Source organism: Mus caroli, chromosome 1 (genome assembly GCF_900094665.2).
Source record: "Mus caroli chromosome 1, CAROLI_EIJ_v1.1, whole genome shotgun sequence".
Classification (NCBI taxonomy): domain Eukaryota; kingdom Metazoa; phylum Chordata; class Mammalia; order Rodentia; family Muridae; genus Mus; species Mus caroli.
This window is the reverse complement of record NC_034570.1, coordinates 3637181-3665166: the sequence shown is the minus strand read 5'-3', so window position 1 is coordinate 3665166 and position 27986 is coordinate 3637181. Positions and strand designations below refer to the sequence as shown.

Genomic DNA, 27986 nt, shown 5'->3' with positions numbered 1-27986 from the left:
AGTGCTGGGATTAAAGGCGTGTGCCACCACCGCCTGGCTCAGGTAGATCTTTCGAGTTTGAGGCCAGCCTGTAGTAGCAACAAAGTGATTTCCAGGACAGTCAGATACACAAAGAAACTGTCAAAGGAAGGAAGGAAGGGAGGGAGGGAGGGAGGGAGGGAGAGAGGGAGGGAGGGAGGGACAAACAAACTGAAAAATCAGAACCCGGTGCAGGCCATAAACCATGTTACTAAAGGGGATGGAGCACATGATTGAAATTGGATTTGCTTGGGCTACCCAGGACTACTGATTAAATTCAAGGTCAAAATGGGCGATCTTATCTTTAAAAGGAGCCAGGAAATGTAGTATACACCTGTAATTCCAACATATGGAGAATAGAATTGAGTCAGAAGCTACAATCATCTCTGATTACACAGTAAGCTCAAGGCCATCCTGGACTATATGAGATCTTTCCTCAAAACTGAAAGAGGTAAGAAGAGGAAAAAAAGGGTGAGATAAAGCTTAAGGTCAGAGCTCTTCAGGCCCAACATGCATAAATTCCTCTTTCAAATCCCCTGGATGGCTCAGGATCCCCATAAGGGAAGAGATATCTAGTGGCCCAGGTCCCTGCACTTGAGTAGGCAGAGGCAGGATGGGGGAGTTGATCTCAAATGGACCACACTGCTTAATGATGGTGTATAAACTTTACCCACATGTTAAGACATGAAGACAGACTATATAGGAAGTCACTGGATCTCAATGTCCCTCTTCCCTCTGTGGCTATACTGAACAAATCCTCTCTTCCTGTTTTTCACTATTAACTTGGCTCTTAATTGGCCTATTAAGGATCTGTGGTCAACCCTGGCTTCCTGCACTGTAACAGCACACACACTAAGCTTAACTCCAATAACACTATAAATAGATTTACCCCTATATGAAACTAGTAGGTGAGGGACAACCACCTCTCCCTGGGACATTAAACAGGTGGTAAGCACCTGTAATAGTAAGCACAATTACTATTCATGCCAATATTAAATTCCGTTTTTATTCAAAGTATTCCTGGTGTTCACTTGTCTGTAAATATGCAAAGACTCTGCGGCATGGAACAATCAGACTCTAACTGGTAGCCACTGGCTGCTTGAGCTTCTAGAAGACTATCAATCAGTCTGATGGATTGTTACCTTTATGCCAACACAAACTATCTGAACACATCATGTATGCCTTTAGAAAGCTGTCTTACTTTCCTACTGCTATGAGGAGATAACATAACCAAGGAAACTTATAAAATAAAGCATTTAATTGGGTGCTTGTTTACAGTTTCAAAGTTAGTCCATGAACATCCAGGCATGGAGCAGAATAGCAGGCAAGCATAGTACTGAAGCACTGAGAACATATCAGGCCGTTGTGGGGGTAGAGACAGACTGGGCCTGGCATAGGCTTTGAAACCTCAAAACCTACTCTCAGTGACACACCTCCTCCCTCCTCCTAATCATTCCCAACAGTTCCATTCACCGAGAACCCAGCATTCTAACATAGGAACCTATAAAGGCCACTCTCACTCTAGCCACCACACCATACAAAATACTACTAGAGCTCTTGGATATGCAAACCTCAAGCCAGCACTGTTTCAAACAGCTTATACTAGACTTTGTGCTAACATAAACCTTGGAGAACTCTAGAATCTTACAGCCGTTCCTACGTAGGCCTGAGTGAAAGCACTTCTGATGACCTAGCAAAAGGGTTAATACCACTGCTGCTGAAAATAGGAACACAAAGCCTCATTTGCATGTGAAGTTTGCAGTAAGCAGTGCAAGCACCCTTCCTCTGACTGCAAGTCACTCAGGCTGACTCAGTTGGCTGGGAGCTGCCCTCCTGTTGCAACATGAGGCATTGTAACAGATTGCTCTTCAGGGGCCTCTTTTTACCTACTTTGTTAGCAGTGTGGGAGCTGGTATAAAGAAAGTGAAATCAGAACTGCAGAGATAGCTCAGCTAACCGTTAAGAACACTGGCTGCTCTTCCAGAGGTCCTGAATTCAATTCCTCAGCAACTACATGGTGGCTTACAACCATCTATAATGGGATCCAATGCCCTCGTGTGTCTGAAAACAGTGACAGTATGCTCACATACATAAAATAAATAAAAATTTTGAAAGAGAAAGAAAGAAAGAAAGGAAGAGAGAGAGAGAGAGGGAAAGCAAACAAGCAAGCAGCATCTATCTTCTGTAACTAGGCAAGGCCTCAAGTAAAAGGATTGAGACACCAGCCAGAGTCTTTGACCTACAATTTGTCCTGTCTGCAGTGTTCTGGAAACCGAGCCTAGCATAATTGTCCTCAGAGAAACCACAGCAACTTCATCTCGCAACTGATGGAAGCAAAGCAGAGTCCCATAGCCAAACGTTAGGCAGGGCTTAGTGGAGTCCTATGGAAGAAGGGGAGGAAGGTCAGAAAGGTCAGGGACACCTCAAGAGCATACCCCACAGAACCAACTGATCAGGATTCTTGGGGGCTCACAGTGAAGGAGCCTGCAGCTAGGTCCTCTGCATATGTTATAATTAAATAGCTTGGTGTCCTTGTGGGAATACTAACTGTGGAAGTGGGAGCTATTCTGACTCTTCTGCCTGCTGACTCTAACCCTTCTCCTCCTACTGGTTTGCCTTGTCCAGCCTTGATGTATATATATGCCAGGTCTTAATATAGCTTGTTATGCCATGTTTGCTTGATGTCCCTGGGAGGCCTGCTTCTTTCTGAGGGGAGGCAGAGGGGTATAGGGGTAGGGGAGTGGGTCTGGGATAGAGAGGAGGTGGGAGGGGGAGACTAGGAAAAGGGGGAGGGAAAACTGCATTTGGAATGTAATATTTGAAAGAAGAATAAAATTGGAGAGAGAGGGAGAAAGCAGCATCTCAGATAGCAGAGCAACAGTACAATGAAGCATTAAGCAGGTTACCTAACATCTGAAAAGAGGCAGCTGCAAAGTGCAGAAAGGGCTATAACAGGAACAAGAGGAACAGCATGCAAAGCTGAGGTTAAAAGGACAGACAGCCTTAAAAAGAGGAGGACCACAGGCCTTGACTGCTACAGTTGCTATGAGCTACATAATGCTATCATCCATGGCCTGTGCATACATGTAGATGTGAGAGTCCCACAACTCTAGAGCTGCACAAGAGCTGTAACACAAGAGGGCATTCACCTTCCACCACCACAACTCACTACTGTCAATTGTCAAGGAATACAAGTGATAGCCACACCATCACACTGGAGAAAGTGCAATCTCTTCAGTAAATGGTGTTGGGAAAATTGGGTATCCACACAAAAACTGCAATGAGGCCCTTATTTCACACTACATTCTAAATGGATTAAAAATTTAGCTATTCACAACCATCCGTAACGAGATCTGACGCCCTCTTCTGGAGTGTCTGAAGGCAGCTACAGTGTACTTACATATAATAAATATAAATAAATCTTTAAAAAAAAACTAGCTATAAAGGGCTGGATTTAGACAAGATTGTTCCACAATTAAGAGTGCTTGCTGCTCCTGCAGAGGAGCTGAGTTCTGTTCAAGCATCCACGTGGCTAACAACCTCTTGTTATTCTAGCTCCAGAGGAACTAACACCCCCATGTGGCCTCCGAAGAATCACCTGTACACGCATGAGGCACATGCACACGGGGACATGCACAGTAAGTGAAAATTAAAATCAATGACTTAAACATGGAGACTGACAAACCATAAAACTACTGGAAGAAAATGGAGGAGCAGAGCATAATGGTTCACAACTACAATCCCAGCACTCAGAACAGAGGCAGGAGGATTACTGCAAGTTTGATCCAGCCTGGTCTACATAGCTAATGTTTCCAGTTACTGAGTCTACACAGTAAGACTTAATGGAAGGATGGGAGAAGGGANGGGAAGTAAGGGAGAGGGCAAGCAAGCAACAGGGAGAAATGTTTGACACTTCAACATTCATCAGGGGCCCTGAGCGAGTGGGGCCGAAGCAAGAGGGAGAAATGGAAGGGTGGAAAAAGATAAAAAATTCATCTGGAAACACATTTACAAGACATGACTCCTAGACAACATACATATGAAATGGCTGAGGCTACATCAAACTAAAAGTTCTGCAGAACAAAGGAAGCAATAATGAAAAGACAACTGACACACAGAAAATATTTGAAACCAGTGATCTGATGAGAGACTATTAATGAGCCTTCTTGGAAGAACACACAATATGTCCAATCTGTACATGACTATCTCAAGGGGAAAAAAATCAAATAAAAAATCACCATAAGGCCATTTACAGTGATATACCTGTAATCTCTTCACTAGGGAGGTTGATGTGGAGTGGTCACAAGTTCACGGTCAATGTTCAACTCACAAGGCAAGTTCAGTGGCCTTCCTTGCCTCTCCCCTTCTCCAGTGTGCAGAGAAGATTTTCCAAACCAAACCAACTGCTGAGTTTCTAGTATTTACTACAAAGACAGTGTGACTGCTGTCCTACCAAGTAATACATTGGAATTATTTTCCTTGTCTTTGATGGTTCTGGTTCTCCTTTCATGGCTACATGGCAAGACCCTACTTCAAAAACACAGATACACACATATATATGTGTGTGCACAGAAATATACATACATATACAGGAAGATATCAGCTCTGTTAGAGTGACTATGTTTTCTAAAAGGAGAAAAAGATAGAAAATGTTGATGAGTGTATGCAGAAATAGGACCTACTAATATTGCTGGTAGAAATCTTAATACAGCCATTACAGAAAGTGTGCAGTGGATCTTTATAAAACTGAAAAAAATATCAAATGATCCTGTAATCCCACTTATAGATATATATTCAAAAGAGCTACAGTCAGTATACTAAATAAGTATCTGCATGCTCACAACCACTGCTATAGTATTCAAAATCTGTAAGATGTGGGTCAACATGGGATTCCTCATCAGGTAACTGATAAGCAAAATGTGTCCACCTGAGTGTGGTGGTTCATAGCAGTAATGCCAGCATTTAGGAGGTAGAGGCAGAATGATCAGAAAGTTCATAGCTATCCTCAACTACTTAGCAAGTTGAGGGCAACCTGGGCTACATGAGACCTTATTTCAAAAAGAAAAAAAAGTAAAAGGTCATATAATACATAATGAAATACTGTTCGGCCACATGTTATTACAACATGTAACTTGGAGGACATTGTGCAATGTGAGAGAGACAGACAAAGCAAAAGAAATGCTGCAAGGTCTTTATGTGGAATCTAAATCAGCTCAATGGTTATTACTAGAAGCTAAGGAGAAGGGACATGGGGAAAGGGGAAATGTTCAACAATGGATTTGATAGAGAATGCAAGGTAATGCCTACTGCATAAAATGGTATGTATTATCACATACATATAGTACATGTGGGCCAGTGAGATGGCTCAGCTGGTAAAGAGCTTGCCATGCAAGCTTAATAAGTTCAGTTCAATCTCTAGACTCCATGGGGAAAGCCAGAAGGGGCAATGCATATCTGTGACCCCAGCACTCCTACAACATTGTAGGACACAGATGGTGGAAAATCACCCAGAAACACCCTGACTAGCCCACAGCCACACAGCACAGCAAAAACAAGACTGCCAAAAGGCAATCCTCTGCCTACTCTGACTACACACACACACACACACACACACACACACTCACACAGGGGTGGGGGAGAGAATCATAAAATAATGAACATCCACTCTCTACTAATAAATGAAGTGAGATTTACTAAGTAGCCAAAGTACCCTATAAGTGGCCTGGTTTTATCACACCATATTACAAATATCAAAATGACATTAAAATGTCATATAACATATAACTCTGATATTAAGTTTCTTTTCTTAGTGCTATAACCAAATAGCTACATGGTTTGAAGACTCCAGGCCAGGGAAGTCAAGACACCTGAGCAGCTGGAGGCCATGGCTCCAGGGGCAAAAGGAAGCTACCTGCACTGGTCTGACAGGAAGCTGAGGGGAACTAGGGGAAGTCAAGCAGGTCAAGCTATGATCCCTAAAATCTACCCCATTTCCAAGAACCCACATCCTCCATGTAGGCTCCACCTCCTATAGGCTCCAAAGTCTGAAAACAGCATCACTAACTACAGATCAAATGTCTAGGCACATGCTGTGGTGGACATTTCACACTCAAAGCGTGACAACTACACAAACATGCATAATTAGTAAATAAAAATGTTAAAAAAAAAAACAGAACCAAAGACAAGGAAAATAATTTCAATATATTCCTTGGTAGGTCAGCGATCACGCTGTCTTTGTAGTAAAACCTGGAAACTAAGCAGTTGGTTTGGAGAGTCTTCTCTGAACACTGGAGAAAGGGAGAGCTAAGGAGGGCCACTGAAAACTGAAACCTCATCGATGACCACACATGGAAATGCTGTCCAAAAATAACGACTAGAGAAAAGCCAGAAGCACAAGCCATTAACAATGAAGTAAATACCTAGTATGTGTCCGAGAGTATGAACAGGAAGAAGCCAGAACTCCAGGCTATATGTCTTTAGCTCCTAAAGGGTTGACATGAAGTAATGGAACAAAACTGACAAGCTGAAGCGGTCACATAGAGAAACTACAAGAGACACAATAAAGGCATGTGGGGAATAAATTTTTGTTTTGTTTTGTTTTTTGAAACAGGGTTTCCTCTGTGTAGCCCTGGCTGTCCTGGAACTCACTTTGTAGACCAGGCTGGCCTCGAACTCAGAAATCCACCTGCCTCTGCCTCCCAAATGCTGGGATTAAAGGTGTGCGCCACCAATGCCAGGCTGGGGAATAACTTCTTAAGGAAAAAGTATACATTTAGAAGAGTCTAGGGCAAAAAGAAATCAGTAAAGAAACCACATGGAACTTCAAAAAAGTTTTTTCATTATTATATTCATGTGAATTATTATACATTTCCCTAAGAGTTACTGTAAACATCTTCAGAATATTGACAGGTTTGATTCTAAGAGCACTACTTCAGTAAAGTGAACACTATAAAAACACCCGTATTCAGAGCCACTTCTATTAACTTTCTAAGCATCTACATGGTTTTAAAAGATTGACTTTTTATTATTATTATTATTATTATTATTATTATTATTATTATTGGAGTGGGGGATAGCACAATCTGTTGCTTGGGAGAACAGAGGACAACTCTCTGGAGCTGGCTCTCTCCGTCAACCCACGGATTCCAGCATCTTGAAGCTTGCCATGAAAGCTTGCACTTTCTTTACCTGCTGCACAATTCTGGTTCTATATGCTTTTTAAACACAGTATTGGTAATGCACTGTTTATACTGACAGGGAGCTGAACAGGGATTAGTAGTCTTGGAGACCATTAATGATGTCCCTCCTTCCTCCTCGTAGGACTTGGGCATTATATAGTAATGTCTCCTTCCTTAAGAATTAATCCAATAGTCTATGTATGGTAGCAAAGACCCTTAATCCCAGCACTCGGGAGGCAGAGACAGCTGCAAGGACAGCCCAGTCTACAAAGTGAGCAGGACTCACTCCAGGACATGGAGAGATACAGAGAAACCCTGTCTCAAAAACAAAACAAAACAAAAAAATACCAAGAACAAAACAAAGAAAGAGAGAAGGGGCAGGTGTGGTGGGGGTTAAGAGAAAAAGAAAAATTGTGATTGAGCCTGTCAATCACCAGGCCAGGAGTCCACCACCACCCCACCTCCAAAAGAGATGGTTCACCTGAAGACATGTCAAGGAGATAACATATATCGGGGACGGTGACTATCCTCTTAATGAAACAAACTTCAACTCCCCAAAGCCCATACGATGCCATTTTCACTGATAAGCTTGCCTATGTTTTGAGTTCTAAATCCAGAAAGCATAATTTTTCCTTCTCTTTCTTTCTAGATCTTTTTCTAAACCCCCCCCCCCCAAAGATGCCATCCTGACATTCTGGACTTCACACTCCCCGCTCCTGCTATGCAACTTACAGAACATTCCATCTCTGCTTTCTTGGACCCTAACTCAAAACACCACAACATTCCCTCTTCCTTTCTCTACCTCCCTCTTCTCCACTGCTGCAGCATTTGCAGCATATCTGCCCTGTTATTTTTCCTCAAACACTAATAAGATGGTCCACAAGCTTCCAAGAGCATTTTTAAGTTCTTATTAGCAAAACTAAGACTCCCAAGAGGGAACCCAAATCACCCCAATAACAACTTTAGGATTTCCACTTAATCAAATATATTTTTCATACCATCAAATATTCTCTCAAAGTCCAAAGGCATCATGCTCCACCACACATATACACAGCAGGCCATGAAAGTCTGAATGCCAGATAGTGGGGCCATGAAGTGATGACACCAAAGCTCATGCAGTCTGTATTAAAGTAACTATTTTGATGTTTCAGTAGTAATCTTCTAATTTGAACAGTATTAAAAAGTAGTACTATTTAAGTGTCATTTGTTAACTCTGAGCTAATCATCTCAAAGGAAAATGTATCAAATACACATCAAAAGCTACACCTGTCTGGCTGTGGGCAGTGGGAACTCGCCAGTGTTCAGAGTGCCATTTTCCCACACCTGTGAATAAGGAACTGCTTCCCAAGACCCGCCTAGCTCTAATTTCCCAGTGTCCCATTGGCTATCACAGTGGAGTCTCCTCTGCACAGGTGCCCACACCTCAATATGTCTATTACTTTGGTCACAACTTGTACTGTCCCCTCCGACCATTTTTCTCTTCCTTGGAGAAGAAAACAATGGAGGAGAAAACATTTTAGGAAGTGTTCACATTCTCTGTTAAACAATAAAAACAAAGAAAATGCACAGAGCTAACTAAAGGAGTGACAATAAAAGACTGAAGAGTTTAAGCACTCAGCAGTTATGTCTGATACAAAAGGGCTGGAGAGATGGCTCAGAGGTTAAGAGCACCGACTGTTCTTCTGAAGGTCCTGAGTTCAAATCCCAGCAACCACTCCGTAATGAGATCTGACACCCTCTTCTGGTGCATCTGAAGACAGCTACAGTGTACTTAGATATAATAATAAATAAACCTTTATTTTAAAAAAGAAAGAAAGAAAAGAAAAAAAAAAGTCATCACTCCCTCACAAGTCACGAAATGCTGACTTACTCTTCAGCATTTTCTCTAGTGTGCGCCTATGGGCGCAGGTGAGGTAGGAAACAACACTCCTGCTCACACATTCTCACCTGAAAGGATTTGGGAAATCTTGCAATCCTTCCAAAATTAAGACCTGGGGACTAAATTCATTTGCTATAGAGGGTCCAGACAACATGCAGGTATCTCCGGGCTGCTTGGGGATGTCTTACAGAGGGTTAAGTGTTAACAAGCCAAAGTAGGTGGCAAGTAGACAGATGGCAGACAGATGTAGCTGGGTGGGAGGAGAAGAGAATGAGCACTGACTCATTTTCCTTCCCCCTTAGCACCCTGGAAGGAGGAGTCAATTACTGCTCCTAGCTGCTCCTTTTCTGCAAAAAAGGAGACAAAGCCTGCCCAGTCCTGGTGCAAAAGAGAATGTAGTCCAAAGAACACAGTGTTTGAAGAGATAAACAAAGAACACTTCACAAGCCCAGACAGCTACTGTCCCTGGCATCCTGGACTAAGGCTACTTTGAGTTTGGTGGCAACTGTACTACGAGAGGAAACTTTTTCTCTCTGATATAGGCAAATAGTTAAGAATTATCAAGGATTGCAAAGACTATGTTGTTTCACTACTGGCTTGCCAAAAACATCAAATTAACTTGGTATTTGATGATAATACAAACTGTATGTTATTTAAGATTTATTTTTGTTTATGTGTATGTGTATGTATCTGTTTATCTGCCATGAGGTACCTAGAGGACACTGGATTCCGTGGCGTTGGAATTACAGACAGTAACAAGTAGATGATTTATTATTATTGTTTTATTATCATCAAAAAGTACACAGAAAGATACACTTAGCCACAAAGAGAAAAGAAATCCAAACTATTTCACAGAAGAGCAATATTGCAGTTTGATAAATTACCCTAAGCATAAACAATACAAAAAGCTGGAACCGTGAACAGATTTAAAATGTGTTCAGGAAAAAAAAAAAAAAAACAAGTATACTCTACTCTGAGTCCTTCCTTTCACCTTAATGTAACAAGAGCTTTTTATATATGGCACATGAATTCTTTGTTGCTGAACTGTCATGACAATATCAATAAAGTGTGACTAAATAAAAAATAATCATTATTGATATTTGAAGCTGCTCTCTTGACCTTTGAAATCAACTGCAAAGCTATGAACCATTTACTTCTCTGTTTGTACAAACCAAAAGAACACTTTAACATCTGTGAAAAGCAGATCAAGAAAAATAATCACAAAGGGAAAAAATATAACAGGGACTGGAGAGAGGTCTTGGAGGCTGTAGACATTTGCTGCCTTCCCTGAGGACTATGCTCAATTCTCAGCACTCACATGATGGCTCACAACCATCTGTAACTACCGTTCTAGCATGTCTGACACCCTCTTCTGGCCTCTGCAGGCACACACCTGGTGCACAGTCAGGCAAACACCCTTACATATATACTAAATGTCTTAAGCACAATTGTCTAGCTTCCCATCTCTCCAGATGAAACTACTCCCTCAAGGTCACACTAACAGAATCAACCAGCACCAACATATTGGATTTCTCTTCAATTCATTGCAAAATAAAAGCCACAAAACGTGGTATTGGAAAATGAAATGATTTCTAGGGCTGCTTATAATACAACAAAATACCTTTTGTTAAAAGTCATTCAAGGGGGGTGGGGATGGGGACTAGAGAGATGACTCAGTGGTTAAGAGCACTGGCTGCTCTTCCAAAGGTCCTGAGTTCAACTCTCAGCAATTATATGATAGCTCACAACCATATGTAATGGGATCCTATGCCCTCTTCTGGCCTGTCTGAAGAGAGCAAGAGTGTACTCATATACATAAATAAATCTTTTTAAAAAAAGAAGTCAGTCAAGGATGAGTGTAGTACCTTCTAATGCTACAGGGAAAGCCTTTAATCTTACTGGTGTGGGGAAAAGATAAAGTAATGCCCTAATACTATGGCTATTTTTACATTTTTATGTGTGGCTATACAGGGGACAAACAGGAAATAAGCTGTGAATCAGGTAAATGGGAAGAACCTAATACAAAGGAGAAACTGTTCTCTAAATCAAAAGGAGTCTGGCATAGTCGTACCGAAAAGCAAAGGGTACAAAAGCTATAGAGACATGTTTCAAGGAGAGCCTAGAGCAAGGAAGGGCATGTTACCTCATTCTACCAGGGATTCCACTACTGGCTCTCATGCTATGGATTGTAACCCCTTTGGCAAACCTCTATCTCCAAAAGTATTTCCATTATGATTCATAACAGTAGCAAAATTATAATTATGAAATAGCAATGAAAATAACTTTATGGCTGGGGTCACCACAATAATGAGGAATTATATTAAAGGGTCACAGCATTAGGAAGGTTGAGAACCACTGGATTAGCCAAAGTGAAAATGCACTATACATTAATGTCAACTAGTAGTTAATGTTCAGCAGACGGCACTGAAGATATTGCAGGTGGCAAAGGGCTTTGCTTACTGGATAGGGCAGCAGACTTGGTAAGCCTTCCAAATACCAGACTTCCACAATGCATCAAAACCCCTGAGTTTCCCCTCCAACCTCCCCTATCAAGTGTATGAACAAATTAAGTGTATGAACAACTGTTTCTGCTACTAGCACAGGTCAATTCCTGGCAAATTCTAGCCACACAAATCACCCAATCAGCCAAAGCACGTCTCCGAAGACTGGAGCTCAGGCCCTCGGCTAGCTTCTTACTGAGGTGTTCAACCACAGCCCTCAAGTTGTGGCATATTTAACAAGATATAGTTGCACCTGCTTGCCATCAGGTAGATCACCAGGAGTATGAGGCCAGCCTGGGCAATATGTCTCTGGGAAAAAAAAAAAAAAAGGTGCTTGTGAAGGTCCATCTCTGTCTGGCTCCTTTCTACCCTCTACACCTTGACTAAGTTACACGTAATCCAGGATAGCTCCAACTCTACACAGCCAAGGATTGCCATAGGATCCTGATTCTCCTGACTCCACCTCTTAAGTATGTGCCTCTACCTTTAACTTTGTTTTTTTGTTTGTTTGTTTGTTTTGTTTTTTTGAGACAGGGTTTCTCTGTGTAGCCCTGGCTGTCCTGGAACTCACTTTGTAGACCAGGCTGGCCTCGAACTCAGAAATCCTCCTGCCTCTGCCTCCGAGTGCTGGGATTAAAGGCTTGCACCACCATGCCCGGCATTACCTTTAACTTTGTAGCAATCTTCTTTGTTCTCCCAATGCTGAGATTACAGGTAGAAACCATCCCTGACTAAAACAGCATGTTTCAAGACAGCAACTTAGAAACGTGATATCCAACATCATTGCTGCAAACTGGTTGTCCTTTTTAAGAGCTGCTTGGTCCAGAATAGAAATGTATTATATGCCTACAGCTCATAAGGTAGGTTTTTCTCTAAGAACAATGAATATGCACAATTTCTTCCAGTACAAACATTTTCTTCCAAACTGGGAAGACTCCTTATGGGAAATACACGTGGCTTCATTCTGCCAGAAAGATAATTTAAGCAGCTGTGTGGGGTTTTGTTGTTGTTGTTGTTGAATTTTTATTGTTGTTGTTCATTGTTTGGTTTGGGTTTTGCTACTTTTTTTTTTTTTTGTCTCCAACACACAGTATGGGACATCGATTCTCACTCAACCTGTGGGTCATAACCACTTTGGTAAACCTCTATCTCCAAAAATATTTACATTATAATTTATGACAGTAGCAAAATTACAGTTACAAAGTAGCAAAGAAAATAATTATGATTATGTAACATGCCAAGAGAAACTGTATTAAAAGGTCACAACAACAACAAAAACAAAACAAAACAAAACAAAAAACATTAAGCCAGGCAGTGGTGGTGCATGCCTTTAACACGGGCACTTGGGAGACAGAGGCAGGTGGATTTCTGAGTTTGAGGCCAGCCTAGTCTACAGAGTGAGTTCCAAGACAGCCAGGGCTATAAAGAGAAACCCTGTCTTGAAAAACAACAACAACAACAACAAAAAAAAAAAAACAACAACAACAACAACAAAGAGAGAGAGAAAAAAAAAGGTGCCAACATTAGGAAGGTTGAGAAGCACTGGTCTGAGAGGTTTCAGAGCACAATAACTACTGTCCTGATTTACTCATCGGGCAAATAATCCAATGTATTTAGTAAATGTCCTGAGTAATTTCACAGGGAAGGTGGGTTCCACTATCACTTCAAATTTAGTATCTCTAAAATCAAAATGTCCTACCTCTTGCCCCTTGACTTTCAAAGCAACTATTCTCGGCAATAACTCCCACTAGCTTTAATGAGAAGCTCCATAACTAACTGCAACAATGTTTGCTAATTTATGACAAAAATAACCTTACAGTTCTCCCAATTTAAAGCATCCTACACCATCCACTTCCCTAAGGAATGAAATGCTTACAATATACATAGTAACTGGAGTTTTCTATTACTGCCTTAATGAACTATCAAGAACTTAATGGCTTAAACCCAACTTTATTATTTTGTAATTGTGGAAGTCACAAGTCTGACACTGGACTCCCTAGAGTAAAATCAAGGCGTCACCAGAAAAACAATACCAAAAGATTTAGGACCTCAATTCCAGGAACTGCCACTCAAACGGAAACTCCTTTTTCCTGAAACACAGAAGGGAGATTATTTCCACTGCTCTCTGTGTGAATGTTCCCTCCTGTGCAGCATGTGCACAGAAGTGCATACATGACTATATATGTACACACGTATAATTAGTGCCAATTACTTTAAGGGCTTCTGAGATACAATAAAGACAATGATTACTACATATTGGCAACACACATCCTCAATAGAAAAAAGCAAGCTTCTTTGTCATTGTAAATAATGAAGCAGTTCAGTTACTGAACCATAGTGATTTCATGCCATCTTTTTTAGAGCTAAGTCAATTTCAGAATCAGTTATTATACACAGATATCTATACAAATCATTGTAAAAACAAAAGGTCTTTTAATTTATCTGGCTTACAAAAGAACAAGTTCAAATCATTTTGTATAGGAAAGAAAACCAATCCCATTAAAATAACTTAGACGTATTTAAAAGTAACTCTTTTAAGATAGGTTTTACAATGCTTGTAAAACCAGAGACAACTGCTTGCTTTTCTTGACACTAACATCCTACTGATTACTTTTGTGTTCCAAAATTTGGCCATTTGTTTGAATATGAGCATTAAGATTGTGAAATTGCCTCTAGAAGCTGGGCTGTAGTCAGCTGGGGGAGTACTTGGGTGAAGTCTCCAGTGTCCTATAAACCATGCCTGCAATCTCAACACTCACGAAGCGGAAGCAGCAAACTAGGAAACTGAAAGTCATGCTCAGCCTCACAGTACGTCAAGGCCAGCCTGAGACTCTTTCTAAAAAAAAAACCACAAAGCACATACATACATATATACATACATACATGCAATCTAGTCAACAAGAAATAATAATGAGCTGGGTATGATAGTCTACACCCCTGTGAACACAACACTTAGACCACAAACAGGAAAACTGTGAGTCTGAGTGTTAGGAGTGCAAGCCTAGACTACAGAGTAAGGCTAAGGCTGTACACAAACACACACAAGGCTATACACAAACACACACACACAGAGAACACATACAGAAGCACACACACAGAAGCATACATAGAAGAACACATACATAGAAGCACACATAGAAGAACACATACATAGAAGCACACACACTCATAGAAACAGAGAAGCATACATAGAAAACACACACACACATAGAAGTACACACAGAAGCATACATAGAACATGAACACACACACATAGAATATATTGATGAAAACAGCTGGGCTGGAGAGATGCAAGAGCACTGACAGCTCTTCCGAAGTGAAATCCCAGCAACCATATAGTGGCTCACAACTATCTGTAACAGGATGTGACGCCCTCTTCTGGTGTGTCTGAAGACAGCTACAGTGTACTTACATATAACAGTAAATAAATCTTTAAAAAAGAAAACAAAACCGCAAGTCATTGGGGCTAAAGTAAACTGTCCTCCCAAATACCATACATAAACCAGTTTTTAAAGGTAAAGAATTTCTAAATATTTCCTTCTACTAAACTTATGCCAAGATACAATGGTACCTACATACTGGCAATGAACACAGAACACTGAATGATCCATTTACCTGTGCCTCCACAGCCAACAGCTAAAAGCACCAAGCAGCTGACCATGCATGTGCAGAAATTCTCCTGCTGTCAGCTGAAGACCTCAGCACAGTCTGGACTCCAAAAGCACCATTTCCTCTTATATAAAGCTCCACACCAAAGAAAATTCAAGTGCTCACTTTTCCCAGTTCTATCACCATAACTATTTGACTTGCAGGGAACTAAGGTTAACAAAGGTCTCTACAATTAGCTGGCATGCTACCTGTGGACAGCAGCACTATTGCTCCAATCACCTGTGACTTCTTGATACTTTCTAATACTTTTTCAAAGACTCCTAGCCAGCACACTATTTGGAAGCAAAAACAAACAAAGGCCCTTTGATTTATTATGTTATTTTTAATGTCTAACAAGATAAAAGTGACTATAAGAAAAGCAAAGAAGCCAGGCATGATCCCAGCATTTGAGAGACAGGGGCGGGTGATCTCTATGAGGTCAAAGCCAGCCTGGTCTACACAAGGAGTTCCAGGCAAGCCAGAACCTCAGTGAGACCCTGTATCAAAAAAAAGAAAACAAAGAACAGAGGTTCAAAATACATAAGCACAAATGAACTCCATGTAAAGCAAACAAACAACAAAAAACTAAACCATAATGGCCAAATCTAGACACATATTCATGATACCCTGAATGGCGAACAAATGGCATAGGTAAAACTTTTACAAAGTAGCTTTTATGGGCTGGGAAGATAGCTCAGTGTGATGGCCTTGTTGGAATAGGTGTGACCTGGTTGGGATGGGTGTGTCACTGTGGGTGTGGGCATAAGATCCTCACCCTAGTTGCCTGGAAGTCAGTCTTTCACTGGCAGCCTTTGGATGAAGACATAGAACTCTCAGCTCCTCCTGCGCCATGCCTGCCTGGATGCTGCCATGTTCCCACTTTGATGGTAATGGACTGAACCTCTGAATCTGTAAGCCAGCCCCAAGTAAATGTTGTTTTTATAAGACTTGCCTTGGTCATGGTGTCTGTTCACAGCAGTAAAACCCTAACTAAAACACTCGGTTAGAAAAAAAAAAAAAAACTTCCATAGCATGTATGAAGCCCTGAGTTCAATCCCAAATACCACCTAAACAACAAGTGGTAAAGCATACCTATAATGCAGCACACCCAGAAACAGAGGAAGAAGATCACAAGTTCAAGCGCATCCTCTACTACACAGGGAGATTGAAGACTGCTAGAAATACCTAATACCTTGTCTCAAAAAAGAGTTTAAAACGCTAATTTTTTACATCTATCAGAAAAGCATTCAAACTCGTATTTATAAAAAAAAAATTTAAAACATCCCGGATTCCTTATTGAAGAAATCAAACTATTATTATTATGAAAATAGGTATGAAGAAATATATAACTTGGGCTGGGTGGTAGTGATGCATGCCTATAATCCCAGTACTTGGGAGCAAAGGCAGGTGAATTTCTGAGTTCAAGGATAGCCTGGTCTACAGAGCAAGTTCTAAGACAGCCAGGAGCTAGGCCAACACAGAGAAATCTTGTCTCAAAAAACAAGTTTGGGAAACTTTAAATTACCTGGTATCACCTGACAGACCAGATAAAGAATCTAAGAGAAGCTGTTGTGATTTACATAATTACATTCTACATTTATAACACACTAAGTTGGAAGAAATCAAAGAAATTTCACTAGTTACCTTTGCCACAGCATCACTGTAGCTATTTGTTTGGAATTTCCTTCACTGAGATAGGGTCTCAAGCAGCCTAGGCTGTTCTCAAACTCATTTCATTGTGTGTCTGTGTGTGTGTGTGTTATATACATATATATAAAATATGTGTGTATATGTACACACATATAATATATCTACATATATAAGAACTAGAATTATAGATTCCATTTTTATCATTTTTTGTAAGTAAAATCCTGATACTGTTCTTCACTTCCTTGCTATTCAAGAAAACTCTGATGTTATGTGTGTGTGGTATATGCATGTGTGTGTGGTATATGCATGTGTGTGTGGTATATGCATGTGTGTGGTATATGCATGTGTATGTGCATGTATATATGAAAATGTATGTGGAAGTGTACGTGCACATGCATGAATAAAATGGCCAGAGGTAAATTTTAAATGTCATCTTCAATCCACCCTACTGAGAAAGTCTCTTATGGAACCTGGAGCTTACCAATTCATGTAAACTGGCTGGCCAACAAGCCCCCAGGATGCTCCCTCCAGTCTCCTCCCAGTGCTAAATTAGTAGGGAGCTATTACTGTCACTGGGTTTTTACTCAGGTTCTGAGGATCTAAATTCACCTCATGCTAGTGTGGCAAGCACTTTGCCAACTGAGTCGTCCCTGGAGCCTTTCTCATACTCTTAAGGTGCACAAATACATTGTTCTTGTTTACATATCAAACCTCGTGCAATGGTTCTACCAACCCATGAGCAGGGAAAGGCCCACTGAAGAGGAAAGTTCTTTAGCTCTGCTTCTTTCAGTACTTTAAATCTCCCACTTGAAAATACAGTAACTTTATAATTAAAGCATCGACTGTCACATAAAAGACCATGTGGCCTTGGAGGCCAAGGCATTTTCTTGATGATACTAATGATACTATTGGGGAATCTGTTTGCTCCCTAAACAGGTTTTGTGTTCAATATACTACAACAGGCTGCAACTGTCAGTTTTTCATCAAGATATCAGAGGCAAACTCTGTCAGAACAAAAAGTTATTCCCTACACCTATTAGAAAGTTAAAGCTATGCCACAACATGGTCTCTGTTTTCAAACCAGCCATCCTGCTTGTACTACATGGTGGTGGGTGGCAAAGAAAGAAGCCAGTGTTAGAAAACATGTACAAACCAAATAGGAAATGGGAGAGCCCAGGTGAGCAGACTCTAATTATCTCTTGCTAGAGCTACCTCTAGTGAGAATTACCCAGGCATCACCTGAGCACCACTTTAATGCCTTTCCAGAGCTCCCAGCCACCAGGCACTTCTTAAATTCCTATCACCTCTATCAGTGTCACAGTGGGGACCAACCTACAGCAAGAGCTTGTGGCAAGTTTCTAGTGTTAACAATGTCTAAACACTGAACTACTAAACATGTTCAGAGTAGAAAAACTGGTATGGATGGAAAGCCCTTACAGCACACTCTCAATTGTTATAGCTTCTAGCCACGTGATCTCACCCTCCTCACTCATCAACCATGAGCCATCATCAGATCAGAAAAGATCAGATCAGAAACAGTAAACATCCACTATGGTTCAAAACCACAGTACCAGAGAGCATGGGGCTTCAGTATGTTGCCTACTTTGAATGTAGAAAACTTACTGAAGAGCCTCAGGAACAAGCAGGCCCTCTGACTATCTGTCCTTATCCTGCTCCATTTCCCTCCAAAATAGGCTATAGAAATGAGTATTCCTCCTCCCTAAAGAAGGTCACAGAAATTACAGTTCTCACCCCCAAAAGTGAGCCATAAAATCTAGCCATTTTATCTTAACCTTCCCATATCCTCTTGTATTGAGTGGGTCATGAAAAGATTCAGACCTAACTTTTCTGAGAGATCAATTTCCCCTCATTCAACCATACTGACCTATACCAAGTGAAAGGCACAGAGACATCAAGGAAAATCTTTACAGACAAATTTTCCTTCCCCTTAGGCACTGAGCCAGAACACACCTTTTGTCTAATTACATTCCCATATGGCTATTCAGACTACCCATTCTTCAAACCCAAATATTAAAGTCGTTTTCTGGTCTCTGAATCTTCACGCCTCCAGTGTCATACAGTCCACTGAGTAAAAAGCAAAAAGTGTACTGCGCTTTTTTCCTGTCCACCTGTCTCACTGCCTATAAACAAAGGTCTATTTCTTTCCCTCCTTGATATAGTCTCACTATGTAGCCCTGACTGTCCTGAAACTCCATCTGTAGACCAGACTGACCTTGAACCCAGAGATCTACCTGCCTCTGCCTCCCAAGTGCTGGGATTAAAGGTGGGGGAACCCTCTATTTCAGCTTTTAAACTTGATTTTCCCTAAGACTAGAGACATGGCTTACCAGTTAAAAGCACTGGCTACTCTTCCAGACAATTCCCTGCAATCAAACAGTGTCTCACAACCATGTATAATGGGATCTGATGCCCTCTTCTGGCCTGCAGGCACTCATATGGACAGAACCTTCGCATACACTAAGTAAATAAATATTTTTTAAAACAAGAATCTGATTTTCCCCTCACCGAAAGTTCAACTACTAGGAGTTTTGTTTATTTGTTCATTTGTTTGGGCTTTTTGTTTTCTTTTGATTTTTCCGGTGGTGACAGTGAGTCTAGGGACTGAACTCAGAACCTGATGTAGCATCCAATCTGTGTGGGCATCCAGACCAAATATAACAAAACAGAAACAAAAGAACACACGTGATTTTGCTAAATCTTTTCTATCTCTGTATACACAGAAGAAACTGTGAAGTGGTTCATGAGAATTCTGCAGTTCATTAGGAAGCTGGGTCAACTGGACAGCATGGAAAATTCACATACCAAAACACTGATTTTTTTACAAACTTAGATAGTATACCAAGGAACCAAGCACACAAGTAAATTAGTTTTCAGATGAGCAATCTACCATTTCCTAATAATCCGAAAAGAATCCACATTATCTATTGTGGAAAGCTTTTGCAGCTCCTTGCCAGGAATTTAACATTGGGCCAGGACTCAGAAGTAAGCTGAGGCAGTAATCTCGAACAAAGACGGTAGGCTTCAGGCAAGAATATGACTTTGGGCTAGGACAGGGAAGTAGGCTCAGAGATCTTGGTCATCCTGATAAGCACTTAGAAACAGTGACCATGGACTTTTTTGCACTGCTAGTTCCTTGACTATTTGTGTTGTCTGGCTTGTTCCTTATTACTTGCAGGTAATTAATATGATATAAAAGCAGATAGGGAAAAATAAATTCACCTCAGCCTCAGAACTGGCTGTGGTCATGCTACAGTGTTATCTCGTTGTCATTTTCTTTTTCTTTAATCCTCCCTCATGCCCTGGAGAACCTGTTGATTGGCTGGCTTGGTCAATCGACATAACTAGAACAAGAAAACAGAGTTGTTAGACACACAGAACTCTATCTAGTAAGCTTGTGGTGTGTATTTATGTGTCAAGGAAAAAAAGAAATACAGAACAAACAGAGACAGAAACAAAAATGTGGCAATTAAAATGAAATGCTTCTTACATGTCAAGGCAGTGGAGTTTCCCAGTCACTAGCCAATTCCAAATTAATAACTTAAGAATTGGCTTCCCCTTCCAAGAACTTGACAGTTAGTTACAATGGCTGGAAGGTTGGGAGTAAACAGGATCATCCTAGAGGTATGTAAACAGGCAGAACCTACCAAAACACTAACCAAGAAAAGGGAGCCCGACCAGTCTTTCACACAGGACTTATTTTAAAAAATAAAGATGAAAAATAAGCAAAAAGATCCCAAGAAATGGACAATGCATAAGAGGAAAAAAGTATGGTAAAACTGAAGGTTTTGGGGGCCCAATGCTAAAGTCTGTTAAAACACAAAGTCAGTTTTTTAAAAAGCACTGGGTTGATTTAATACAGACAATGCAGAGGAACTAGGCAGATGCCTGCAGCATCAATTCTAGCCCCTCCACATACTAGGCCCTCCTTGGTTTCTTTACAAGTAAACTAGGGTAATAGCCCCTGCTATATCACAAGGGCCAACGAGACCAAAGGGCTAGAGGTGGGCATGTGGTGGGCATACATAGTGTGTGTATGTGTGTGTGTGTGTGTGTGTGTGTGTGTGTGTGTGTGTGTTTAGGGTCTTTATTTGTCACAAACCAAAGACCACATTCAGGACGTTTTTAGAACAATTAGTCTCAGAAACAGAATGAAAAGCAAAACTAAGAAATCTTAAGGTATACACATCTGCTAGAAGAACAAGAAAAAAAAGGCACAGTGTGATGGTTTGTATACTCTTGGACCAGGGAGTGTGGCCTTGTTGGAACAGGTGTAACCTGTTTGGAATAGGTGTGTCACTGTGGGTGTGGGCTTAAGACCTACACCCTAGGTGCCTGGAAGTCAGTCTTCCACTAGCAGCCTTTGGATGAAAATGTAGAACTCTCTGCTCTGCCTGTGCCATGCCTGTCTAGATGCTGCCATGCTTCCACCTTGATGATAATGGACTGAACCTCTGAACCTGTAAGCCAGCCCCAATTAAATGTTGTTTTTTATAAGACTTGCCTTGGTCATGGTGTCTGTTCACAGCAGTAAAACCCTAACTAAGGCAAAAGTGGTACTGGGGACTGGGGTATTGCTGATAGGCCGGACCATGCTTTTATTTGAAAGAAAGTGGATTTTGGGACTTAGGATTTGGAACACAGTGGAATGCTTTAAATGGGGCTTAATGGGTCATCCTAGTAGGAATATGGAAGATTTTGTTGCTGGGAGCGATTTGAACGGTGTTGACCTGGCTCAAGAGATTTCAAAGGAGAAGAATTTCAGAATGTGGCATAAAGACTGTTTTTGTGGTATTTTGGTGAAGAATGTGGCTACTTTTTGCCCTTGTCTTAAAAGTCTGCTTGAGGCTAAGGTGAAGAGACTCAGAATAACTGCATTGACAAAGGAAGTTTCAAAAAAGCCCAGCAGAGACTTTGTTCTCTAGTTAAGTATTATGAAGAGAAGTTTAAACAAGCATAGCAAGCCAGTAAGGAACATCCCTCCATGGCCTCTGCATCAGCTCCTGCTTTCTGACCTGTCTGAGTTCCAGTCCGGACTTCCTTGGTGATGAACAGCAGTATGGAAGTGTAAGCTGAATAAACCCTTTCCTTCCCAACTTGCTTCTTGGTCATGATGTTTGTGCAGGAATAGAAACCCTGACTAAAACACACAGTGACAAAAAATACTAGTGAGAATAATAGACAGTAAAAACAAAAATCTGGGTGACCTTTTGATTTGGGGCCTACATGACTAAGAAAATATTGTTTATTAAAATAAAGAAATAAGAGTTACTCAATTCACAATGTAACAAATTCAAAGTAACAGAGTGACACCCAATAAGAAGTTATCAGAGAGAATAACACAGGCAGGGAATCTCAAGGTTAAAGAAAATGAGCTAGTGATGCAAAATCAGGACACAGGAGACAGGGGACAAGCAGATGAAACCACAGGCACAGCTAGAAAAGGAAGCTGAGAACCAAAACCAAGGATACCCAAGGCAGATGGCTCAGAGCAGGCAGAGACTACAGTCACAGAAGGACCACTGCCAGGTGATGGCTCAGAGCAGGTGGTCAAAGTCCTTCACAGCACTTCACATGGGACAGCTCTTCAACTGCAGTGAAATGAACTACACACTGAACAGAGGTGCGACTGCTGTACAAAGTTATTAATTATTCTAATTCTAGTCCCACCAGGACAGAATAAAGGATAGTAATTAATAATTAGATATTATTCCAATATCTCAAAACTAAGAACTGTAACTCCCTCTCCTTCTGCATCCACACATCTGATTGTAAAGAATCTTTTTAAGACTATTTTCTTTCTCCCTTTGCTTACTGACAGTCAATTCTCAATCTCAGCCCCTCCTCACTACTTTGGCTTCTTCCTGCAATCCCAACTTTGGAAGAACAACTCCTCATGAAATCTAAAATGGCTGTTCTTAAAATTCCAAATGGAATGTTAGTACTCTCACATTTTGGTATGTAATAAACTTTGTGTTTTTTACGCTGACCAAAGATAAACAAAGCCAAACAAAGCCCCCAAAAGGGAGAAATTAATAATGGTGGTGGTGGTGGTGGTGATGATGATTTAAGCTGCAGATGTAATTCCTTCTGCTTTTTATTTATAAAAAGGAAAAGGAAGAAACACAAGACCCCCAAACACTTGATTTGTCTCTAGCTACTCACATTAACAAGCCCCCCAAAAGACTTTTCATGATAAACTAAAAAGCAAGCTTTCCCATCAGCCCGTTTAGCAGGAATCACGGAGAGCCTCAGACATGCCAGGAGCTCCAACTCCAGCCATTGCTTTTAATTTCTGAACACACTTAGCACATTCCCAATTCTTCCCACTTCTATAACTGAAAGTTAGTCTGTTGAAAATATTTTTCTGGGCTGAAATATTTTTGTGTGCACCAATACGAGACATCCAATACAGAGTAAGAGATAATGGATGGCAGATACTTAAAACCTACCTTGTTATCCTTAACAAACAAGAACTGCTCAAATCTTTAACTATACATGGGTTTCTCCTCAAATGCATAATTTGATCACACTTTATTTGAACTCACTACTGGTCATAGTTCCTTAAACTATTTTCACACCTGCCAGAAAATGAAAATATTATATAATATAAGGCAAGGCACAAACCCCAGTAATACATTTTTAAATCCCATGCAATAAGCAAAGTTTAATTTTGTCTACTTTGTATTCTTTTCAATTTACAGTGTTTCAGCTATTTTAATAGGAAACTACCAGAAACCTCATCAAAAACGACACCATGATAGTTTCCTGCACTTATTTTAGATATTTTTGATAAGGCAGTTTCCACTCAGGAGGACAAGGCAGGGCCATAAATGCAGTTCAGGTACTCAGCACACACACAAAAGCAGAGCAGGCTCTTAGTCAGGCACTCCAGGCCTGAGTGGACTGACCACAGAAGCAGGAAGACACTACTTAGGCTTTTATTTAAAAAAAAAAAAAAAAAAAGTACCAGCATACTGTTGACAAAAACAACGAAAATACCATAGATCTCTTCAAGTCTTTTAAGTTCAGTTCCTAAATAAAATGTGCACAATTATGTCTCTAATTTTAAGGACAGGCCTGTTTGGAATAAGATGGTGGCCTATGATTACTTTGGTAGACTGTTTTCCTTGGGAGCTAGCAAGATTAGCACAATAATGCATGCAGAACCACTTTCCTTCCACTTTCAGACTTCTCCCTAGGGTTCACCTTGCAAAACATTTAATCCGTGGTGGGTTTTTTTTCTTATTTGAGTACAAAATTTCTAAATGGTGACTTTCTACGAGTTTCATCAAAAGTAGCCTCCTAGAGTTTAAAGAATTAAATGCTGCTATCTAACCATATGGTATTTAAACTTTATGACATAAAGAGAAAGTAAACTTTGTGTAATCTTTAGGCAGTCATTCCCTCTCATGTAAACTCTGAGGTCTAAGCAAAGACTAGCAACCTGTTTCATATGAAAGTATCACTGTGGCCTTAGATACTGTGAAAGTCAATATATTAAGTTGCAAAATACTGGCACGTAGGCCAGACTCAACAGCTCGTTTGATCCTAACACTTGGGAGGTGGAGGCAGAAGCTAAGAGTTCAAGGTCAGCTTCCCCTGCACAGGAGGCTCTATCTCAGCTTGAGCTATAGAACAAGGTTGCAAATCACAAAACACACAATAAGCTTTTAACTGACTCGCTACTGAAAGTGTGAAGCCCATGATAAATAGTAACATTTAACAATAAAGTATGTTTAAAAAAAAAAAAGAGTGGAGAGTTCCGTATACTACTGGCCCAAAAATCTATATTCTATATAGGACTTTAATTTTCGTCTATAAACACACTCCTCACATGCACAGACAAAATCCTGAAAGGCTGGATGGAACACTTGGAATCGGGTTACTCTGAGTAGTGGGAGAGTAAATATTGGGGTTGAGGACCAGGACAGAGAGAGGGCAGGAGTCTTGTGTCTTCATTGTTTGGCAGCTTTTTTTTTTTTTTTTTCTTACAGAGCACGCAGTACTTTAGCTCCATTTCTAAGAGCATTCCTCCTCCTCCTTCTGTACCCAAATTCTTCAGATTTGTAAACGCACAGCTGTGGTTTCACGATTTTAAAAAAATACGCATAAAAGCAATAAGCTGTAAAACACCTTGGCTCTGCAAAACAGGTCGCCCTGTCTCTCTCCATCCGTTCTCCCGGCTGGTGTCTAAAATGCCAAAGCAGCGGACGCGGACCGCACTTACCGAAGGCGCAGAAGACGCTCACACAGCGGCAGCGCCCGCTCAGTCCCTGAAGCCCCGTCCCAGCCCCCGCGTCACGAGCCTGCGTAGGCAGGAGCCCTCCAGGCCAAAGCAGCGGCGGACCGGCGGCGGGCGGAGCGCCGCAGAGACAGCGGACTGGCCCGGCACAGCGTCCGCCAGCGCCGACGCGGGAGGGCGGGGCCCGACCCGCAACCCGGGACCCGGGCAGCTGGACTGCCCTAGTCGCCACCGCCTCCTGGGAGCTGCGCGTGCGCGGGGCGCCCTCCGAAGAAAGATGCCAATCAACAGGGCCTGGGAACACCCCCAGTCTCAGCTGGGTTGGACTCCGCCCTTTCACTGAACGCCCTGCCCCTTAACCAAACAACGCGAGGCTTGCCCAAGCGGCTGGCAGCTCCCGCGGATGCCGCGAGAGCTGGGGCTCCTCCTATTCTGTCGCTGTTTTGTGTGCTGCGTAGCTCGGGAGCGGAGGGTCTGGTGACTAAGTCCGTCCCCAGCTCCGCCTCGGGTCGGCGTTGTGGCGACTGGATACACGGGGCCGCTTCAACACCAGCCTCTCCGCGGGTCTCTGTAGCGGGTGATGGGGAGGATGCCTGCAGACCGGGCGCGCACGCAATGACTGGCGGCGGTGCATGCGTCGCCCCCTGTGCAGGCTCAGCCTTCTTGGTCCATGCCGAAGCCCCTGCCTGTGTCGGGAAGGAGTGCTTGTTGAGAAGTGGCGAGGGTCAGAAGCTGGGGGAGCATCTACATCTGTAGTCCTCCGCAGTAAACATGTCGATTCCTACTTTGGGACTGTATTTTTTTTTCTTGTTTCCAGCACATAAAAAGACATTGCCTTCCAAATGCTGTAATTTGTAACCAAATGCACGTTCCAGGTGTGGTGGCACTGGCTTGTAACCCCAGCACTTGGGATGCTCAAAGTCTGTCTGTACTACATACATACATCAAGTCCCTATCAGGAAAACAAAAGGTCTTGAGGCCTAGGTTGCTATCACCTTGTGTAAAGTGTTTAAGAACAGAATAGTGAAATCAGAGCTTCCAATCACTTGAAAACTGGAACAAAGTTAACATGCGATGGTCTGACTTTCAGCTCACCTTTATGTCTAAAGTACGAAGGTACATTTGGTGAGCTTTTAGCCCTTAGACTGAGGCTGTGGGCCGGATTCCTTAGTCCTATTGTAGGACCCCCAAGGGAGACCCTCACTCAAGTCTCAGGGATCATGAGCCCAGAAAGCCACAACAGTCAAGCTGGCTGCGAGGTTTTAATGGCACACAAACCAGCATGCTGAGGTCGAGGCCCATACACCACGCAGGGGTAGAGGAGTCTGACCCCAACCCTATTTTCCAGCAGGCTTATAAAGGCAAAAACCAGAACTTGGGGGAGGATCGGAGAGGAAATAGGGGAAGTCTAGGGGTGGATATTTACTTCAAGGTACCTGGGACATTGAAACATTTTGTGGTTGTTTTTCCCAAAAGTTCCGGGGAATTAGGCCATCTGGCTGGGGGCCGGGGCCCATGTTCTCTGGGCAGTCATTATTTTATTTTTTTACTCTTCACTATCTTTGTGTCTCTCCTAGAACCAAAGCACTCCTGGACAGGATGGGATCACATAACAGTCTTTCGGGATTCGGTTTCTGATACTCCAGGCAGAAATTTTAGTAGGTAAAAATATTTTATCAAGTGGGTGTAACGGCTCAGGCTAGTAATCCCAAAAGCTTCGCAGGTGACAGCGAGATCAGTAGTCCAAAGTCACCTGCAGATACTTCATTTGAGGTCAGCCGGGTTATATGAGACTGTCTCAAAAAAAAAAAAATCTTACTATAAACATAATAAGTCACATGATAATATAAATTAGGAAGGTTTGGGAGTTCTAACAGATCTCCAGGCTGGCCTCCTCTGAGCCTCAGCCTTCTGAGAAACCACAGATGAGTTCCACTTCACCTGATTTAAAATAACAGTGACACTAGAAAACATTTTGGTTTTCTTTTTCTTTCATTTCAGTCCCTATGGGAATTTTTTTTTATTTTGTTTTTTTTTTTTGGTTTTTTTGGTTTTTCGAGACAGGGTTTCTCTGTATAGCCCTGGCTATCCTGGAATTCACTTTGTAGACCAGACTGGCCTTGAACTCAGAAATCTGCCTGCCTCTGCCTCCCAAGTGCTGGGATTAAAGGCGTGTGCCACCACCGCCTGGCTGGGACTTTTTTAATATTGAATTAGAGTTAAACACAGCTTTATTTTTCTTCCCTCCACCTTCAAGGGCTGAGATTACAGGTGTGCAAAAATGATGATGTTTAATAAGAGGGATGATAAGTACTGTGTTTATGAAACAGGACCAGGGGTTTCTCTTCTGCAGCAGTTAAACTGGAAAGAATCATGTAATAACTTCTGTATATACACCTGGTACCTGCCACCTACCCATGTTTCTAATTATGTCCCATGCCTTGCCTTTGCACCTGTCATTTCTTATGTATCCTCCCACAACTTCATAATCTGGGAAGGCTGGATACTGAGTACCAAACTGCTTCCAAATCTTAATACTGTGCTACACCGATGATATTTGTCTTTGTTATATTGGTCAATTTTTAAGTTATTTCATCATCCAGATTTGTGTAAAGATTTTAGACTTTATATAGCCTGCAGGCAATTTGTTCTTGGCATTCTCCATCCACTGTTGGAGTAAGCCTGGTCCTAGAAATAGTAGTAACACTTTTATTCTTCATGCCAAGTGACTTCAACTTTATTACTAAGCAGAAAATAACACAGTATGGTACATGGCCTGGCACTCTGTTCATTAAACCACGCAGGCAGAATATCACAAATGTTCAGCCTAGTGGTCTTTCATCCCAGCA

The 27986-nt window shown here is 41.6% G+C and overlaps 1 protein-coding gene across 2 annotated transcripts in view; it reads right to left on the bottom strand.

The window, feature by feature from the left end:
- The window catches only part of LOC110310769 (protein-L-isoaspartate O-methyltransferase domain-containing protein 1), a 78900-nt gene extending 53479 nt beyond the window's left edge, over positions 1-25421 (bottom strand). Inside the window, exon 1 of one of the 2 annotated variants that reach the window (XM_029474587.1) lies at positions 25123-25421. The gene's annotated coding sequence lies outside the window, so the exon portion shown is untranslated. The remainder of the gene's footprint in view (positions 1-25122) is intronic. The other variant, XM_029474584.1, reaches the window with a different exon arrangement.
- Positions 25422-27986: the final 2565 nt, after the last annotated feature.